The sequence below is a fragment of the Triturus cristatus genome, chromosome 8 (assembly GCF_964204655.1).
Source record: "Triturus cristatus chromosome 8, aTriCri1.1, whole genome shotgun sequence".
Taxonomy (NCBI): Eukaryota; Metazoa; Chordata; class Amphibia; order Caudata; family Salamandridae; genus Triturus; species Triturus cristatus.
Window position 1 is genome coordinate 120,764,897 of NC_140591.1, and position 18,766 is coordinate 120,783,662.

Here is an 18,766-nt window from a genome sequence, read left to right on the forward strand (position 1 = left end):
TTATAAATGATCAGACTTGCTGCTGACAATGGTAGAATGATCTCTAGTATTGACCGCCTAGCTTGAAATGTTAACTCCCAATTGGCAGCCCTCTCACTAAATGTTGACAAAGCTTTTGAATGTATTAATGATCAATTTCTGTTTACCATGGTTCATTGGTATGGATTTGGCTTTGAATTCATTTCTTTCATTAAATTGCTATATTCGAACTCGTGTGCTAGTATTTTTCTGAATGGTTGCTTTACTCCTTACATTGACTTACTTAGAGGCAACATGTAAGGATTCTCTCTCTCCTTTGTTATTTGTTCCATGTTGGAGCCTTTCTTGGAGTGAACTCGGGTAAAACAAACATATCATGGTTTAAACATTGTGCTCTAGTAGTTAAATTATCTGAGTATTCGATGAAACCCTAATATATGTCCAATCTGCTTACCTCTCTGAATCCATTTTAAGAAGAGGTTTCTCTATATTGCTGCATCTCAGGTTATACACTGTATTTTAATTAAACATAAATTTTATGTTTGAACTCTATTCCCTATAAAGACGTTTTTGCTTATACGAACTTTACATGATGTCCCTCAAACATTAAATATCTTGGTATCTGATTTTCTCCTACTATTTATGACAAACTTAGGGTCTGATTACAACCTTGGTGGTCCTGAAGTAGGCTGCCACACTGTCCCCCCTCTCCAGGACCACCAAAGATGTCCGCACACTGCCCCCGCATTTTAACTTATAATTATAGGGGAGCCTTAGAAAGGCAGTGCGGTGGGCCACACACAGCTTGTTCCAGTATAGCATTGACTAGAAAGTCCATGCTGTCCTGGAACTGGGGATGCGTACAGACAGGGTTACACACCATGTACCCCCCTGCATACATACTAATGAACAGGGGCAAGAGGGGCCCCTGTATGGCCCCCTTTCTTTTTTCTGACTGCCAGCAGTATCATGGAGGATATCTCCTGGACACCGCTGGCAGTGAGGAAAGTTGTAATATGATTGGCAGTGCCTCAGGGCACCACCAAGCATATTACGACTCTTAGACCGCTGCAGGACCGCGGTTCCCCAGCAGATGCAGTGGTGCAATGGCTGTCATACTGCCGAAGTCATAATTGGGCGTCGGACCGCCGGTGTGGCGGTGGCTGGACTGCTACCACCATGCACTGGCGAGTCTGGGGGCCCTCCGACTGACAGACTAGTGAGTAGCCCCTAAGTCACAATTTTATTATGTTCAAATACAAAATACAAACCTTACTCCGCACATCCTCTTCACCATGGGTGCTCACAAACTTTCTCTCGGGGCCACATTTGCAGTGTGTTTTGTGGCCAAGGGCTGCCCCGTGGGGGCGGGGTCATTGGGGGCGGGGGCGGCGCTAGAGCAACAAAAAAAAACTGTGACCATGAGGTGGAACACAGGCCCCTGCAGCGGACGCCTTCATCCACTGAGCCACCGGACCCGGTATACACATATCTCTCTCTCTCTCTCTCTCGCTCTCCTTTCTTCTCTCTATCTCTCTCTCCCTCTCTCTATCTCCGTGCCTCTGTCTCCCTCCCTCTCTCCATCTCTCTCTGACTCTCTGTCTCCCTCCCTCTCTCTGTCTCTCTCCCTCTCTCCACCTCCCTCTGTCTCCCTCTATCTGTCTCCTTCTATTTGTCTCCTTATACCTGTCTTCCTTTCTCTCTGTCTCCCTCACTCTCCGTCTCCCTCTCTCTCTGTCTCCCTCTCTCTCTCTGTCCCCCTCTCTCTCTGTCTCCCTCTCTGTATCCCTCCCTCTGTCTGTCTCCCTCTGTCTCCTTACTTCTGCCTCCCTCCCTCTGTCTGTCTCCCTCTCCTTCCCTCTGCCTCCCCTGACTCCCTCCATCTGTCTCCCTCCCCATGTCTCCCTCTGTCTGTCACCCTCCTCTCTCTGCCTGTCGCCCTCCTCCCTCTGTCTGTCTTCCTCTGTCTCTCTGTCTGTCTCCCTCCCTTTGTCTGTTGGCCACTGTCGCCTTCTCTGTCTCCTTCTGTGTCCCTCCCTCTGTCTCCCTCCCTGTCTCCCTCCCTCGGTCTCTCCCTCTGTCTCCCTCCCTCTGTCTCCCTCTTTCTGTCTCCTTCTGTCTGTCTCTCTCTGCCTCCCTCTGTCTGTCTCTCTGTCTCCCTCCCACCCCCTGTCTCCCTCTGTCTCCCTCTCCGTCTCCCTCTCCATCTCTCTGTCTCTCCATCTCTCTGTCTCTCTGCCTCTCTGTCTCTGGCTGTCTTTGCCTCTATCTGTCTGTCCCTGTCTCTGCCTCTATCCGTCTCTGTCTGTCCCTGTCTCTGTTTGTCCCTGTCTCTGTCTCCCTCCCTCTGTCTCCGTTTCCGTCTCTGTCTGTCTCTGTCTCTGTCTGCCCCGTCCCTGACTCTGCCTCTATCTGTCTCTGTCTGTCCCTGTCTCTGTCTGTCTCTATCTCTGTCTGTTTCTGCCTCCATCTGTCTCTGTTGTCTTTATCTCTGTCTGTTTCTGCCGCTAACTGTCTCTGTCTGTCTCTGCCTCTATCTGTCTCTGCCTCTATATGTCCCTGCCTCTATATGTCCCTGCCTCTATATGTGTTTCTTTCTCTGTCTCTCTATGTCTCTATCGCTGTCTGTCTCTGTCTGTCTCTGCCTCTATCCATCTCTGCCTCTGTCTCTGTCAGTCTGTCCCTGTCTCTGCCTCTATCTAGTTCTGTCTGCCCCTGTCTCTATCTGTCTCTGCCTCTATCAGGCTCTGGCTCTATCTGTCTCTGTCTGTATCTGCCTCTGAATCTATCTGTTTCTGTCTCTATCTGTCAGTCTGTCCCTGTCTCTGTCTGTCTCGGTCTCTCCCTACTGCCCTCTGTCACCCTCTGTCACCTCACCCGACTCTCACACCCTGCTGTCCTCTGTCATTCTTTGTCACCTCACCCCCGCTTCTGTGGCAGCTGAGGCAACTTCCCATTCCGGGCACACACACAGCCCCACTCGAGTACTTCACAGGTCTTTAAGAGACCATTTGCATGATAAAAAGGCTTTGTTGTATTTCACCCCTTCTTAGCGCCCCTGCAGCTCTACTCGGACTATCATTTGAATCGCCCGGCCCCCACAGAGCACAGTGTGTGTTTGCTGACACTGTAAAAAAAAAAAGAACACCGGAACGATGTCTGCAAGGTCTGCGGGCCGCCAAGAAAGACTTGCCGGGCCGCTGGCGGCCCGCGGGCCATTCTATGAGTACCCGTGCACTACACTATTTTCATGTTAACTTTTAAAATCCCTGAATACTATTTTAAACAACTTGACAGCATTTTTATGGAATAATAAAAAAACACGTATTTCTACAACCAAAACTTGAAGGTGGTATTCGATTTCCATATTTTAAACGGTATCATTCCTCCTTTTTAATTAGACAGTGTTGTGCTATGGCTTATGGCTTCTAAGCTCAACCTTTACCAATTTGAATTACTTTTGAACATTCTCTATTTAATTACTTTGCTTTTAACAACACTGTGCACATGTCAAACTTTAATTTTCCACACTTTTTATTAAATAGAATACACTTTGATAAATTTACATTCCAACTGTGTTTCTTGTGTTCCTCCATTTAGTATAATAAATGTCTTAATATACTCAAACATCATTTTTTTAAACATTGGAAATATTTTAGACATTGGAACAACATTTTTGCAGGGTTAGCCCCAAACTTTTTGCTTCTTCCTCCCTTGTTTTTCCTGACCTGTGGTTGTTGGCTATGGAACTCTGGGCACTTTACCACTGCTGATCAGTGCTAAAGTGCATATGCTCTCCCTGTAAATTGTAATTTTGATTGGTTGTCTATGATTGGCATATTTGTTTTACCAGTAGGTCTCACTGTGCCAGGGCTGGTGATTCAAATGCTTCTAGTGGGCTTGCAGCACTGATTGTGCCACCCACAGGAGTAGCCCTAAAATGGTGTCTCAGGCCTGCCATCGTAGTGCCTGTGGGCTGTTGCCAACTGCCATGTTGTCCTGGCCAGTGTACACACTTGCCAGGCTTGACCCTTCCCTTTTCTTACACATTGGAAACCCCTATGGTAGGCCCAAGGTACCCCCTGGGCAGGGTGCAGTGTATGTGAAAGGTAGGACATGTACTAGTGTAGGTGACATGGCCTGATAGTGAAATACTGCCAATTTCTTTTTTCACTATTGAGAGGATATCTTGCCCATAGGTTAGAATGGGGAATGCTGTGTATCATATCTACCTGCATATCTTCCCATAGCGGCAAGATAGACATATGGAGTCTGGTATCCCTGAGCTCAGAATTTGATAAAAACATCTTTTTAGGAAAGATGGTTTTTAAATTCCGTGTTTGAAAATTGCACTTTTAGAAAGTGGCTATTTTCCTGTTCCACCTTTCTGTGTGCCTCTGTCAGTTTGTGTATTGACTGGCTGGTTTGTGAGTGACAGGGGCTAGGGGTGGCACCGGGAGGGAGGGTGAGTCAGCACTAGGCTGAATAGACCTATCTGCACCTAGAGTGGTGGGAGGAGTTGCACCTGGGCCTGAATAGGGTTGTGCCTGCCTTCCACAATGCTGGCTCCACCTCCTGTGGTGTGTCTGATGGGCCTGGCCTACCCTCACAAAGAAAGAAGACATGCCCTGGCAGAGGGCACATAGAACTGGTTTGGACTGGGTCCTGGCCCCCTCACACATGTAAGAACAAAGACTTTTGGGGTATAAATATAAGACCTGAAACCCCAGTAAAATTGGACTACTTCTGCAATCAAGTTGACTCTCCGCCAAAGAAGATCAACCGAAGAGACTGAGGAAAAGGACTACCCTTGCTTTGTGATCTGGGGCTGACTTGCAGTTTGCTGTGATTACTAAGGAAGATATGTGAGGAACTTTGCTGTGTGCTGTGTTCCCCTCCTGCTTTCAGAAAGGACTTTGCTGTGTGCTGTGTCCTACCATGTCTCCAAGTGCCTGAGATGAGCTGGCCTCCTGTTATAACTCAGGAACATAAAAGTTAATCTAAGGACTTCCCTCAAACTCATCCTACATCGTGCTCTGCTGTCCCTGCTGACTCTGGGCTGACCTGGGTGACCCAAGAACGCTGCTGAGATCCTTTGTGCCACCTGACTGACGTGCACGGTTATTATTGTGCCCAGTGTGAATTTCAGAGGACCGGCACTTTGTTCTTGCCAGCCCCTGTCTTGCCTGGGGTGTCGTGACGAGGTTGCTGCCGCCGGACCGGGAGCACTGAAGCGGCCCCGCCCTCTGGTATTGCTGCTTTGTGAGGGCTTTGTTCACGGCCACCGCCCAGTATTCACGAGATCGCTATTTCAGGATTCACCGCTGCAGACCTGGGGTCCGCCGACGCCATCATCCTGCCGCGCTGGGATTGGTCCCAGCCGGAACTGGTTGCCCAGCAACGTGAAGACGCTCTTGCAGGATACACCTCCGCAGGCCCGGGAAGCCCACGACGTCATCACCCTACCGCGCTGGGATTGGCCCAGCGGGAGAGAGAACTGCCTGGCAAGTGGAGACACGGCTACACTGGAGACCGGGGAGCGGCAACAGGAGGAAGCTGCCCCACCGGCACCCAGACCACAGAGGACTGAATCAAGGTAAAGGAACCCTGATTCTCGACCAGGGCGTAGGGCGGTAATTGTTGAAGCGCGTGGCCGGCCATAGTTACTCGCACAGTGATGAGGGGAAAATTGAGCTTGCAGTAGCAACGCACACTCACGCAGCGCCAAGGGGAGTAGTGAGATAATCAGCAACGACGAGCACTCGTGCCTCTGACACGGGGTGGATTTGTGGCATTTGAACTAGAGTTTGTAACAGAAGAGCATTACAAGAGTGAACTTGGTGGATAACAAGGAACATTACATGAGTGAAGTGTGCTATTAACAAGGATCCTTTCTACAGTGAACTTTGAACCCTACCAGTTTATTTTGGCTAAAGAAACCTATCAAGAGACATTTCTAAAGAAGGAGTAATTTATGTATGTGCATTTTTGAACATTTTGATCTGATCTAAGCTATATAAAGATAATATATTTGTATAATACCTAGTGTAGTGTCCATTTGGGGATAAGCCTGTCTGCTCGTGCCAAGCTACCAAGGGTGTGAGCAGGGGTAATCAACAGTGTGTACCTCCTTACCCTGATTAGAAGCGAGGGTCCCTATTTGAACAAAGGTGTTTACCTCTGCCAACTAGAGACTCCCAGTTCTAACATATCTCTAGATACACTTTTACATGGCTCTATTCCCAAGGCTGCTCTCATTTATAAACTTTCTTATATCCAAATTCCACTAGATCTAAAAGTACTTCGCAACTGTTATGGAAAGACAACTTAGCTATATCCTTCCCTCTATTATTTTAAGGTAATATATGGAATAAACTTTTCAAAACCTCTAGTGCTTCTAACATTGTGTAGTTATTCTTTTCTATATAAATAAAAACTACTATTACCCCAGAACATATTGCAAAGTTTGACATATTCTCTTCTATGCTGCCCCTGTTCTAATTATAATGTCACTATGTTATTGTTGCCATGTTAAAGCTTTCTGTATATTAGTTTGGTCTAAGTGCTTAAATACTTTTCAATGTACTATTCTGTTTGCATTGCAGAATGTTTTCTTAGGTTCTCTTATTGATAATTTACCTAGCATACCTCTATTGTTAGATCTTTTTATTGCACCTACTTTTAAAGTAATACTCTCTTGTTGGAAAGATTTCTGTAAGTTATCTGTATTTACTTGGTGGAATGTTATATTTGGTGAACATATAATACATATTGTATCATCTCCTGCTATACTCCAAAAGGTTAAATCTGTTCTATGCTGGTTACCTTTAACTCATTTTCTCTCTTTGTACTCATCACGATCTTAATTTTTCTTCCTCCTGCTTTTTCCCTCTCACTCCCCTTCCTTCTTCTCTCTACAAGTTTCCTATTCTCTTCCTCTGTTCCTCTTTTTATACATAAACAAATCTTTTTCTGTACTACCAAAATGATTGCTTAATGAACTTGCAATAAAAATTACTACAAAATAGATATACACCAGAAATAGTGTTACCTAAGATAAGTAATTTGTTCTTTATTACTGGACAGTAGGGGTTTTCTGTGCTCTGTATAATAGCGAGCAATGTGTGTCTTTCTATTCATATTGATACATATGATGATGAAGAGTACAAAGGGGGAAGAAAATGTCAAATTGGTTATGGCAACCTGCATAAAATAAATTTTGTTTTGTCAGTTGTCATGAACTGACTTATTTTCCATTGTTGTATGATTTCAAGTTTTTGTGAGTTGCTGTAATACTGAATAATGTAATATTGGTTGATAAGAAGATGGCCTAGCAATCTAAAATCTAGAGTTAAATCTTTCAAGAAACATTGGTAGTGCTGTCATTGAACATTATGAAACGGACCCACTATACACTCTATTAGCATATGTGCAAATAAATGTGGCTTTTCTGGTATTCAAATGTAATTTTTTTGATCACCAAAAATAAATATGAGTTGATGGTTTTGCAAGCATGGGGTCTACATGACATTGACGTTTGTCTGCTATTGTCAGTGCTTTGGCTATTTCGCACAAGCTTTTGTGAAAACGAGCCATACACATGTACACTATCATTTACTAGGCATTGGAATTTTTTTGCTCACTAGATGCTTCATAGTGCACACCTAGAAGATTAATTCTGAACCATTTCCTTGTATATTTGATCTTGGGTCAACGTGATGCTTTGCATAGCGTACACAGTACACTGCATATTGGTCTCATGTTGATGCATGCATGATGGCACCAACCTAAAATAAAAGAATGTGATTGAAACACAAAAGCATCAAATATGATTAAATAATTAGATACAAGGTAATAAACAAGGTGTATTTTGATGCGTCGTCTGAAACTTTGAGGTGACAACATGGATAAATCTTGTGATTCCAACTATCTAACACAAAAGAACACAAAGCACATTCAGGATAGAGCTCAACATGATTTATTATTTAATTTGCAAGCCAATTAATTCAATAAAAGCTGTTAGAGACTGACAGCCTCATTGAGTTTCCATTTCAAATCTGTGGATAAAAAAAACAATAATAAGAATTAGTCGGTAATAACAGGCCATCATGTTCCTGAAACAAAACATATTAGGGGTAGCAGGAAAAGGTGTTTTGGTCTTTGCAAATCTTGTGGTGGGCACTATTTGGGGTGAGGGTGCAGTTTAACTGTTGAATTATGTACTTTTGGGTCAAATCTTTTAATTATCATTTTCAGAAAATTCAAACAGCCTGCACCGACTATCAGGAGCCACAAAATGTCCAGTATATTGCTTCAATACTTAGTGGTTGATGGAACTCGTGGATTTTCACTTAGTGTAATTCCACAGAGTTACACAAAAACTTTGCAAATTTCTGCGGAGTTCCACCAACGTGTGAAAAAAATGCATGTGGCGCTGCTTGCGATGCGAATTAACACCAATACCGCTTTCAATGCTGAAATATCTGTGACAATGCCAATATGTGCTGTGCAAGAGCATGTGGCCAGTCGACTTGAGATTTCTGCCTCTTGATTTGCAAATCTACCTGAGAAGCAGCCATCTGACCCTTGCCACTCCCATGACCGCTCGTGTTAAAAATCACACTGGAAGGCTTGCTAGCGACAGGTAATTATGCCTGGGAATTCCAAATGTCGTTCATGCTTGTCACCTCGCTTGCTGGAGCCTCACATTGTTCCTGTTGTTATCGCATTGCTCGTAATAGGAAAAAATTATGCCATGTGGCGATTGGCAGAATTTGTCCAGAACTCTGTGGAGATGGCAAATTGCTCTAATTCTGCAAGTGTAAATACAAATTCTGGCCTGGCCTAGTATGAATATGGGTAACATCAACATATTCTGAATAACAATAATATCCACCCTTAAGTCATCCCCAAAGATGTCCCCATTCCATCGCTATCCCATTAAATATCCTTGACTGCACTTATCCCATCTAGATCATAACTCTTCTTTCATGCATTTCTACTAACTTCCCAAATTTGGGCTTCACTCATCAATTCCATTGTTCTGATCCAGTGATTCTAAGCACCCTCACGTACCTTGGACAAGTGATCTCCTTCAGTTTGGTTGCCAAAATACTCAGACATATTCACCTCATTTTTGCCTAGAATGGCTTGTGAGGCAGTAACAGTTATTTTTAATGTATATTGAATTATAACTAACTGCTGTTATGGTCATCTCTAAATTAGCCAGACAGTCCCTCCATTTGGCAGATTGTCACAAGGGCCAGTGTTGACAACTAAGTGCTGGTTCCGAGCAGCAGAAACCACAGGCTCAAATTAGGCCCTGGATATATTCCGGCTGGAATGTAGTTCCAAATTACTGCTATCTTTATGAGGTTTTCCTTTATTGCTTCTCTGGGTGCACTAGCTGCTAACCTGGTGAAAATGTCCTTCCATTCTCTGCCAGTCAGTTACTACCCCAATTCCTGTTCTCAGCACTTCTATCCTGCATTTCATGAATTGACTGAATCATATTTATACATCTTGTACAAACCTTGTTTTGCATCATCCTTAGCAAGTATCCATCTCTCAAATTGAATCAACCATTGTATTATAAATTTAGTTGTTAATTGCACTTGTAGGTATAGTGACTGATGTCTGGATTTATTTATGTACATTACTTAAATAGTGAATTGCAGAGTTGATGGTCTGTTGGGTGTCTGGACCATATGTGTTATACCAGATAAAGTTAAGGCAAGTTACAAGGCAGAGTTCTGCCACTTTTGGATTCTATTCATGAACATTCTTGGTGGAGCATTTGTGGAATGAGTTGGGCTCAATCTCTCCTGGTGATGTCTGAAAAAATGTCAAAGGCTTCCTTGCATAGGGCAGATTTCAGGGGATTCTTGAATGCATGTATGTGAATTTACATAACACAAAACTAGCGCCAAACCCATAGAGAGAATTATGAGGAACGGGGTTCAGTAGATCAATTAGAGAGTGGGTTGATTGGATAGAGGCAGGCTAACAGGTGAACTCTGCGGGTAGGTGTCTAATTGTTGGTGATAGGAGAAATAGAGGATGTGGCAGGCGAAGCTACTTCGGCTACGGTTTAAAGAAACAGAGTTGTCAATAATATGGTAGGCAGTGTAGTAGATTCAGCTGGTGCACATTGTAATTGAGAATAGTAGGTCCCTTAACAATTACAGTTTTTCCTCTGCATGTTTTGTTCTTGAATCTGAAATGAATGGTTAATTTAGAATTCCCAAACCATGGTCTTGGATGCAAACAGCCTGTCATCCTTTACAAGAGTCATAACATCTAATATGGATTTGACCATTTAGAGTTTAGTGGATACGGTACCCTGCCACAAAGGTGGTGGTGTACCCTGTCCATCGAACTGACTGTCTGTCCTCTCTATTTAGAGTTGGATCAACAGCCAAAATAAGGCCAATGAAGGTCTCCCTGGTGAAAAACCTTAGACCAATAATCCAACGGATTTCCGGCCTTATTCTAAATATCTCAGACTATTCGTGCTATTGAGAGCAAGCAATCTTGCACATTCATTTCCGTGTTTGTGATCACCAGGAATTGCCTGGTGGCCCCAACAGAATTTTTTTTAAATTAACCCCATACCCTGGGAGAAAATTCCCAGAGTGTTTGGGCTATTAGTCTTTTGTTTTTCAAATACAAACTCCCTCTTTGGGAGTTCGTTTTAGAAAAAAGGGTAGCTGAGTGGCCAGCTGAAATATGGCGGCAGCTCAGCCGATTTACAATGTCTTCAAAGTGGCCATCATAGTGGCAGTGGCACCTCTGAGTGCACTGAGGTCTGCACCAGGCAAGGAGAGATCTCTAAATATGGCTGGCGGTATTCTGCCAGATTGGATCAATGTATCACCCTGCTGGTAGATGGCAGGCAACCCACCATAACTCCTAATAACCCCCAAAGAATGGCCCACTTAAAAAGCAATACAAACCTCTAGAGGTTTCTGAGCCAAGTAGCCAGACTCTGCTTGAACTAGAAGAAGTTAGATAATAACACTCTGCTTTAAATGCTCCCCAAATTTGCTGATATTTATTTCACTTTTTCATTGCCCCCCTCGAACACTATATTTTATCTTTTTCCATAAAGGCAATACCAGAGACTTAACGTTGTTGTTTATTTATATGCTAAGGAGCACCATTCTTGAAATATGATTTGAAAGTTGAAACTAATCAAGGCAACTACCATTTGTTTTTGAAAAGCAAAGGTGCTGATCATGTTAGACACTAATTTTTCCTTGTTTTTTGGGTGGGGGTGTATCTTCCAGCTCTAATGATCCTGGGAAACAGCACATGTTGCCAATGGAACAGTTTGAACCATCGAGAGCATATTTGATCAGTGAGGTGGCTATGGTACTGGTGAATTGTTAACATGCTTCTGATAGTAAGAATTAAATCCATTTAAGGAGAATGTCTGACATGTATGACTTATAAGAAGCTCATTGCCCACTGTGTCATAGGCAGCCAAAAGGTCATGAAAGATTAAAAGGTCAGGTTGTCATCTGTTAAGAGACACCAAGAGATCACCTCTGATGTCAGTTAAAGCAGAATCTGTGCTTGTAAAAGGTCACAATTTTGACTGACAATCTTGGAGTAAGCTCCTAATTTCATTAAATGAAAGTTTTTATTTTCCACTTAGTCCCAGAACTGGTGGATGCCCTTGCCTTACAAGACTGCACTCAGGAATAGGATTTGGAATCTAAGATAATTTTTTAATCAACTGTTGGTTTCTTCAGCAACAGATGTGTTTGTTAGTGTTGCACTATGTCCTGCTAGAGAGATGGAGTCATTGATCCCAATGTAGCTAAAGTGTTGTTGTGCTCTTTAATGAACCTGCTATGCACTGTGCGACAAGGGAGTAGAGGTTGTTATTTTTACAAAGCCTCAGTGGTACAAACTATTGGCTGTCTTAACAAGAACTATTACTTTCTTCTGATGGACTACTGTTTCAACTGTTCTAGTAATGTTGGTGTACGGAGTGTATAACAGCTGATTCACAGCTGATCCACACTTCTTTCTGGTGGAATCATGGATCAGAATTGTTTGAAGAACTTCCAGAGTTAAAGCTGTGATAGCTTCTTCAGCTTCTTTCATGGCATTGGGCCTAAGGGCCTCAGGGCTGAGGTGTTTGAGTGTTGAGTGGAGAGACTGATTGATTGTGTTTTATTTTATCAATACATTCTCTCACCAAGAGGTGGAGACCAGATGGTTGAGTCCTATATTTGCCCAATATCACTTGCCTGCAGTGAGGAAAATCCATAAAGAAGATTGTGTTGCTGTTCATTAGATCAGAGAATGGTTGAACAAACCTCAGCTAGTGATGCTGTTAGGGAAGGTTGTGGTATGTGAGGAAACTCATCTCATATTGTAAAGTTATCCAACATTTGCCCTTTATGTACCTTGTCTTTGGAAATCCTTGGAGAACTTAAACTTGCACAGTTGACACTGTTCCCATTCTCTGTACCAAAGGTGTACCATTTAATTATGGTTTTACAGGTTTCTACATAGCCTATGACATCCTTGTGCTATTTTAAAGGATCAGAGTTGGAAATTGATTTTTCCTCCTGCACTTTTAATATTTGCTGCGTATAGCAGCATGAGTTACCACAGCAAAATCTACGGGTTCTTAGTTAATAAATCTGATTCACTTCATAGAAGTATTCATTCTGGTCTTCATGGTGGTGGCAGCTCTCTCCCTAACAATTTAAAGAGTAGTTTTGGAAAAAAGCTTAATTTAGTTTTGTGGGGTTTAACTGCTCAATTATAATGTTCACTCATATATTGCTGTAATTCAATCAACTACACCATCCAAAACTATGTCCTGTTTCGAACAGCAGCAGCCATATGTGAATGGAACTTTTGGCCCTTCACAGGATGGTCTGCATATTTACCCCAGGTAGTGACCTCCTTGTAGTCAGTGAGATCAAAGTGATCCTGCTGCTCCAACCTCAAAATGAGGGGATCCCATTGCTCTGACCACAAAATGGGTTCATTTAGAAGGTAAAGTGGCATCATTAAGCATCTACGATATGATTACTTTTACCTACTTCAGGCTCTATTGTGCTACACCTTGCTTACCATGCTGGAATGAGTGATCCAATAATCGTCCCTTTTAGAGTTGCAGAGATCGAAGGAGTCCAAGCTCTTGTGTGTCTTGCTGTACACAGAAAAAGGAGATTTGAATATGTTAGCTCATGTTTTGTAGCAGTTGTACAAAGCTTATAAAGTGCAACTAAGTCATAGAATTATCAAATAGAGCTACCTACACAGACAAACTCTCTAAAAACAGCACCTGGCAATGTAATGTTATAAAAAAGAGCCAAACATACAGTATTAGAAATGCATTTAAATTTTGCATGAAATGACAAAATTAAAATTCAACAATGTAAAATCATTGTAAATTATATTGAATATATGCTCGAAGTGTACCTTATGCGAGAGCAAACAACTCAGTGTGAAGCATCTAAACACACACAATAATTCAGAGCAAGATACACACTAATGTAAATAAAAAACAACAGGTGCAAATAGTGTTTGACTCGGAGTACATAAAAGCAGATTTGAAATGAGTACAAATTGCACTCACCCCTGTATTTGAGCACCCTGTTACCATCAGTTCTTACCCAGGCCCTCATTATGAGTGGTCAATTAATGCTCCTTTGTTAGGATTTGGATGAGTGTGTGCTCCATAAGGGATGGAGGGCCCATGAGACCAAGACAATTTTATGCCAATACTAAAGATGAATTTTAAAGGTCAATTTACGTTACTTAGCCAGTCATTGAGAGTAGGCAGAGTGTGCGGAAACTATATTAGATTTATGCTCATTTTCATTTCCACCCCTCCAAATTCGCAGTTAGGCAACCTTATTTAGAGGTGGAGGATAGTTTCCACTAGTAGAGCCTTAGGGGCATATTTATTAAAGCGTTGCTCAACCCTTCCGCCATACTATGGGGCGCAAGTGCTACACAACTCAAATTAGATCTATCAATCTGTGCAAGGCCACCTTGCATGGCCCTGCATGGCATGATAAATCCAGAGTCTTACAACACATCGTTACGCTACCCTGCCTCAGGGTGCCAATCTACGGGCAGAGTGTGGATGTTCCCATGCTTCCACTCATAGATTTTGGTGCATTTCCATATTTACCGTTACTGGTAAACCTGGGAAGGCATTGAAATGTTACACATCCCCATTTGAAGTGTTATGATAAAAAATATCTTTATTCCTTCTTGTTTATTCCTCTTTCTCTGTGTGCTGCTTTCTGCAGCACACACAAAAACGGGGAAATGCCTCAGGGGACATCATGAATAGAACCACTCACGCACACACTCATGCCCCAATAGAGCCTCTCTTATTACCACAGAAACACACATACAACCACTCACATACTCATTCACAGTCTCCTACCAGTTTTGATAGACCCACTCACTCCTCCATAGAGGTACTCACAACCACACACTCACTAGTACAGCCATTCACACAACCATTCACTCATCCATACTGTCACTCATATGAGTCACTCACACGAACAGTCACTCACATAGCCACTCGCTCACACATACAACTACTCACACACCCACTAATTTACACACACAGTCACTCACTCACACCCTCACTCATCCATACAGCCGCTCACTCTTACAAGCACTCACACACCCACATAATCACTTACATACCCATTCACACATCCATACAAGCACTCACACATCAGCTCACTCACCCATACAGCTATTCACACACCACTACCTCATTCATACAGCCATTTACACACCCAGTTGTGAATGCTGCGACAAGGCTCATTAGGACCTCTTCTGTTGTAATCATGTACATCTTTTCAGATTCTTGTATCTCTTTCGCCTAGAGAGTGTGAAGTTTTACACTCACGCAGAATTATTATTAACTTGTCTATCTCTAGTATATAGAGTTGAATTATTATTGTTAATGATATCGTTGCTGCCATTACCTCTATGGGTGCTGGCAGTGAAAATTGATATGGTTTTATTTACCACGGTCTTGCTCAAAGTTTAATGTCTAAAATCAGCAATCAAATACTATAAAAATCCAGGTATCTGATCGTTAATTCAAAGGGCTTCACGATGAGAACTATGAAGCTAGAAGCTGATCCGGTTTGCAGCATCAACTATCCTCAGTCGGAGCTGTTCGATGAGCCGAGAACTGCTGATCATTCTTATGCAAGAGGTGTGATTCAGAATGGCAGTGAAACCCATCTTAGGAAACTTGGGGGCATATTTACAATGAAGCGGCGGAGCACGGAGTTAGCCTCCTTGGCTTAACGCTGCGCTCCGCCACTTCAGAAACAATATGGTGCAGCCCTGCATTTCCCCCTGTGCTGGTGCTAAATTTAGCAGCCTAGCGCCAACGCAAGCACCCATGCACCATAGTGCAAGGGTGTCTGCGTTGAGTGGGAGATTGTTAATGTGCATGAAGGCCTCCCTTCCTGCACATAAACAATCAATAAATGGTGTTTTATAAATTATATGTGTGCTGCGTAATGCTGCACACATAGAAGTTGCAAAACATCTTTTTTTTTAAATGTTTATGTGCAGAAAAGGTCATCTTCCTGCACATAAACAATCAATGGCCTTTTGCTGTTTCTATGTATGCAACATAAAGCAGCACACATGAAAACAGCAAAAACTAGGATAAATGTATCCTCCTTTTGCCTATTTAAGACCAGGTTTTCCCTGGTCTTAATTTTGGTGCTGCCTCCTATTTACACACCCTTGTAAATAGGGGGCAGCGTCAAAATCAATGGGTATTGCAGTGGAATGCCCACTGCAACACACATTGCTATCCCCTTCCACGCCAAGTACAGCTTGAAAGGGTGCCTTATTGTACAAGGCCGCCTTAAGCCACATTAAGTGGCTTAACGCTGCCTTGTAAATAAGGCAAAGCCCCTATCGTCACCTCAGTGTCACTAAAAGTGACGTTGTAAATATGCCCCTTGATTTATAAGCTATTTAATGCTAATGTTTAGCATAGCCCTTAGAAGCAGCGGTAGGGTGTTAGGATGCTAGGAACTTGCTAGCCATGTTAGGAATGTTCATATTTTTATTTGCTGGCTATGGCATATACACCTGCATTCTTGTTCTCTCTCTGCTTGGTTACTGTTAATGCTTGATGCACTAGACTTGAGTTTTAGAACATTTTAAATGTTCATCTTCTGGATGTTGGTGCTATTATTGAGGGTTTGTAATTGCACTGCGTCCCTGAACTCATCTAGTGGGACTGAACGTGACCAGGAAACACCTCCTACACAGTACTGCTCAGTGAGTTGACTTGAATAAAGACTGCAGTCCAGCTGGATTTCTAATTCATAATGCTGCATTGAACTGAGCCCTTGCACCAGGGGTTGGAAATTTGACCTTTGCTGCTTTATTGTGGCAACAGATCATGACACAGTCCAGTGCAAACTGCAAAGTCAGGTCCTCAAGCAGCCCAATGTTATGGTTTGGATAGTAATTGACATTGATAGCGAGTGACATGGTTTGGTTTCAATGCCTGAGCCTTCTGTTGGAGGACAGTTTGCTGTGGTCGAGGAATTGGACAGACCTCTTTCCTGTGCATGTGGAGCTTACTCATCATTCAAGAAGCTGCTCTTACATTCCTGTTGGCTGTTTCATGCCCTCAGGAGAGGCACACTGCACCAAGAGCGGTTTAGGCCTGATGAATATCATCAGTCGGTGCAGCTTGGATTCAATGGCAAGTGAGGAAGGGATATCTGAGCATATGGATTCTTACGATCACTTGTCTGGTCTGCATGCTTTGTCATTCTGTACTGTGTAATCATGTGCAACCAGAGTACTCAAGGTCTCCGCGAGATGGTCAAAGCGGCCTGTGTAAACAGGATAGTGTCAGAATACTGGGAATATATAAAAGAATGAAAGGTAATAGTCTGCAATGACAGCAACCCTTGGACTGGAAGGAAAAGAAAGATTAAAGCCGAAAGTTAAAGAAGGAGGAATAGAACTGAAGGAAGGAAGAACTTTTCTATTACAGGACTGGGAGGATGGCAGAGAGATACTACAAGAGTGGGAGGAGACTGACAAGGGCGTGGAATAACGAGAGAGAGAGAAGGTGATGTGAAGATGAGAAAGAGCCGATCTAGCGGGAAGTGTGGAAACAAGTGACTCGGAAAGACAGTACCTGATTTCTTTGACCGGGACCCTGACGAGAAATCAAGAGATAAATTGGTGAGGGGTTCATGTTAAGGAGTCCACAGATATAGCGGGATTGGAGCAGGGTTGGATTGGGATAAAAATTGGCCTGGGCACGCAACCAAAATGTGGCCCTCATTTTGTATATTGCCTTTCCTCAAAACACTGCCTCGAAGTTTTATAAAAAGAGGGTGTGCGGGGGGTGGGTCTCTGACAGAGGCATTTTTTCTTAACTTTAATTAGATAAAATAAATGCAAAGATTGGTTCACACTGATAAAACACCTGGAAAGAAGGAGGCCACTTCTGCTCAGGCCCCCTGCCCTGCTCAATATACATACATAAATGGGCCGGCCCAGCAAGAGAAAGAAAGGGAGTGACACATTTGCCCGTTGATAAAAGGGAGGTAAAGGACGCCCATCTGCCTCCAGAAAGGCCACTCGGGCACCCACTGGGCCGCTGGCGGCATCTGATCAACACAGACGCCTCCCGCCCCCAGGCTGCCCAAAAAAGCAGCCCACAGCTGAAATTCGGATACTGGCCCCTGGCTGCCTTACCAATTGAATCCTGGACTGGAGACCTCCGGGCTGAGAGAAGCTTACAGAGATGCGCATGCCAAACTTGCAGCAGTCAGGGAAACAGAACTGGGAGGAGCGGGAGCTACCGGGAGAAGCACTCGATTCCGCCGCGCTCCCGGAGGGGCGTGGCCGAGCCAGGAGCATGATCAACACTTCGTATGGATAGGGAAGAGGCGGCCAGACTGGGGAGTGGTGTGGGGAAGGCTGAGTAAGTAAAGTACAGACTGGCAGAATGTTACGTCACAATGACAGAAGAGTGACGATTATTATATACTTTTTTGGTGCGCCAATATTTGTTTTTCTTCTTTCTTTCCTTTGAAATTAGTTTGAGTTTCATGTTTAGTACGAGGCAAGGGGATAGATAGAATTATACTGGCCAAAGGATTTATATACATATATTTTTCTTTTAAGCAAAACGTTCTGAAAAATAATCAAAATCAATTCGTAGTAAGGAAAGACCTGTCAGGCAGGGCAGGACAAAGGAAACAATGAAGGACTAGAGAGTAAAGACCAGTCTTTCTGAAAGTGACAGAGGACTAGATAATGCGTACTGAGGAATTGTTGGAGTGAAATACAAGATAGAAGAAAGAGGGAGAGGAACAATTTCTTTACCCCAGGATACAATACGTACCTCTGGCTCTCTCTCCTCGGCTGCCAGCAGGTTAGCCTGAAAAGAAGAAGAGCGAGAAGAAGACATAACAATGGTTTTGCGCTACGACAACTAAATCAATGACAATACCGATTGATAAACAAACTGCGATGTACTATAGACTACTTCCCCTACAATTATTGAATTGTAAAGAATAACCAAGCAGAATAAAAGAGAGTTCACTTATACTTACAAAGTCCAGACTCTGATTAAAGACTGTACAACCTGACCGATGGATTGGATGCAATAACTGTGAATGTTCTCCTCAAATTATTTCCTGTGTAAAATATGATTTCAGTGCTGCCCCCCTTCCTGTCTGAAGAGCTGTGTACATTGCCAATGAATGTTGGCTCTCAAGACTCC

The 18,766-nt window shown here is 43.2% G+C and overlaps 1 long non-coding RNA gene across 2 annotated transcripts in view; it reads right to left on the reverse strand.

Moving 5' to 3' along the window:
• LOC146801670 (uncharacterized) overlaps positions 1-18,766 on the reverse strand; it is a 399,120-nt gene that overhangs the window by 361,768 nt on the left and 18,586 nt on the right. The window contains exons 3-5 of one of the 2 annotated variants that reach the window (XR_014967635.1): positions 18,386-18,421; positions 13,078-13,156; positions 7,942-8,036 (exon numbers count right to left, since the gene is read on the reverse strand). This is a non-coding gene — a long non-coding RNA (uncharacterized LOC146801670). Of the gene's footprint in view, positions 1-7,941; positions 8,037-13,077; positions 13,157-18,385; positions 18,422-18,766 lie in introns of those variants that run through there. The other variant, XR_014967634.1, reaches the window with a different exon arrangement.